A 2,853-nucleotide genomic window follows, 5' to 3' on the forward strand; every position below is an offset into this window, starting at 1 on the left:
TATGTATGTATGTATGTATGTATGTATGTATGTATGTATGTGCGTGCGTGCGTGCGTGAGTGCGTGAGTGCATGCATGTATGTATGTATGTATGTATGTATGTATGTATGTATGTATGTATGTATGTATGCACGTACGTATGCACGTATGCACGTACGTATGCACGTATGTAAGTGCGTGCGTGAGTGCATGTATGTATGTATGTATGTATGTATGAATGAATGTATGTATGTATGTATGTATGTATGTATGTATGTATGTATGTATGTATGTATGTATGTATGTATGTATGTATGTATGTACGTATGCACGTACGTATGTATGTATGTATGCACGTACGTATGCACGTATGTATGTATGTGTCTGTCTTCATGTCTTGTGTGAATTGGTTCACATATATGTATGTTTTTTCACTCATATATGTATTTACTTATGTCCGTATTGATTTATTTATACTTATGCTATAGTAGTTTATTTTTATTGATAAATGCATGCAAATACACCCTTTTCGTATGAATATGTTCTTCTAATGTGTAAAATAATTATTTTACATTTGGCGCCTGGTAGTCTGACAGTTGGGGAAGGCTTTCCCTACCTCCTCACAGACATGTTTCTGGAATTGATATGGTGTCATGAGGTACATGGCATCGGCAGGTGTCGCCATTTTTTCTGAAATCAAACATCAATAATACCATTTTTGAGCCAATTGGGGCTAGATAGATTCTACGTCATTCTATGGCGCATTTCAGTTTCAGTTTGTGAGAAGGCTCTCAAATTTAAAAGACATCCATTGTTGTACATTTAGTATTCATTTTAGATTCTGTTGTGATAGGAAATTCCCCCTCTGACCTTGCAACATATTCTGAACACTATGAGATAGACTAAATGCTTTCTGACTCCTTAATTTTTTGCAACCGTATGCACCACTGTATAATTCGTTAGTTAGTTAAGTTTATTATAGTGAAGTGAGATATCCATGGTTCAAAAAAAAGAATACAGTTCAGCATAAAGTTAACACCTTCGAGCCCAATGGACTTATATGTCACGTTAAAGACAGTGTAAATCACAGGTCACGAGGGCATTGTAAGCAGAAATTAAAGCGTATTGTAAATGCATGTTCAATGAACTTTCATATTCCCCTAACATTTCTATACATCAAAAATTTACATTTCTCAGTATTTGATGTCAAAGTTTGACAATCAGTATTTGAACTTAAATATATTTCCCTCAAATCATCAAAAAGATTACAATGTAAAAAAAGTGCGTCTCATTTTCTATAGCATTTTGATTACAGAAAATACAGACTCTATTGTCAACAGCTTCTCCCCTATATCTTCCAGTTTCCATTCGTAAAGGCAAAACACCGACTCTAAATTGAGCCAATAAAGATCGCTGCCTACGAGAGAGACACATCGATACATACATTATAATCATCTTTAAAGAGCACATATGTTCTAAATTTTGGTTTTCGGTTTACACTTTCACACCAAGCAGTTGAATGTTCAAGTAGCAAATGACTTAAGTTTACATTAAGTAGTCCATCTGTATCAAAATACAGGTCATCAAAAATGTTACATACATCAGAAGACCAATTTCTTTGTTAGTCTGTTTCCATCAAGGTTAACAAGATGATGCCAATATCTGAGTATCCAATTCGGACCTGACATGAATTCCAACCTGTGTCATCAGATACAGCATCAATAGGTGTAAATTTATGAACCCCTAAAAAGAGCTGTAAAGCATGGTTTTGAACCGAGTCACACTTTGGATGTTTACCGTAGCCCCAAATAGCTAAACCATAGTCTAGTATCTTTTAGTCTGTATAATTGCAAATGTATGTACGAATGACTATCGTCTACTATGCCGGACTATCATAGCAAGGAATAGTTGACGAATACAATAAACCTGATATCCTTGAGACTCACGGCAGATCAAGCATTGCTATATAAAACCCGCCAAGTATTATGACAAAAAATTATCCGTTATTCAGGCATTCGTACACTTTTGTTTGTGGCGCCGGGAAATTTTTGTCTCTCGAGCATCTCGACAATAGGACAAAGGGCAAAGGTAAACCTTTGTAACCTTTCAGCAGGTTCTGTTATGGTCAGACTGATGTTTCCCGCCAAGCATCATGCATGATGTCACATGCACTTTCTTCAGAAAGCGCAAAAGTGAAAGTTTAAAGTAAACATCTGTGCCTATTAGCTTTTATCAGAATATGTCGAGGAAATTGCTGAATGTTGTTTACGATGACTTGCATTGAACAAAAACTGTAATTTAAGGCATTCGCATGTTGCAAGCAAGAGTGGAAAAATATTTCCACCTTATCATGTTTCATCGGTTATACCAACAAATAACTACAAAGTGCATATTAAACAGCTTTATCGACTTAAGAAAGCAATGATTACACAATTTAAATCTGCGTACATGTGATAACTTACCTTGTGTTTCTTTCTTTAAAATCAGGACCTCCTTACTCGTACCTGTTTCCTCTGCCGCCAAAGGTCGAATGGTGTTGATGTATGAAAGGTGAAGTTTCGTAGAAAATGGGTGACGTCACTCTTGTCGACGAGTACGTACACGACAAGCACATGTCACACGGATGTATGGGCATGCGCGGTACACTGCATAGAGTTTAATATCATAATGATCAAAATTCTTTTCACATGTTTTCATACTTTCATATTTACCTCAGCGAAAGAGTGGCATGCGTACAAGCTGAGTCTCTCCATGCTGACAAGACACGTATAGACTAATAAGGACAACTCATTTTTCAAATGTGCACATACGGTTTGCCTGATTTTTTACTTGATAATACGTCACAACACACCACAAGCATTAAGCTTATTCATC

At 36.2% G+C, this 2,853-nt stretch overlaps 1 long non-coding RNA gene across 1 annotated transcript; it reads right to left on the reverse strand.

Annotated features, from left to right (window-relative positions):
• Positions 1-561: 561 nt before the first annotated feature.
• On the reverse strand, positions 562-2,571 carry LOC139130509 (uncharacterized). Its single transcript, XR_011551882.1, has 3 exons — positions 2,442-2,571; positions 1,580-1,677; positions 562-669 (listed from the first exon to the last, which is right to left on the reverse strand). It is a non-coding gene; the product is annotated as an uncharacterized lncRNA (long non-coding RNA).
• Positions 2,572-2,853: the final 282 nt, after the last annotated feature.

Source organism: Ptychodera flava, chromosome 4, assembly GCF_041260155.1.
Source record: "Ptychodera flava strain L36383 chromosome 4, AS_Pfla_20210202, whole genome shotgun sequence".
Lineage (NCBI taxonomy): Eukaryota > Metazoa > Hemichordata > Enteropneusta > Ptychoderidae > Ptychodera > Ptychodera flava.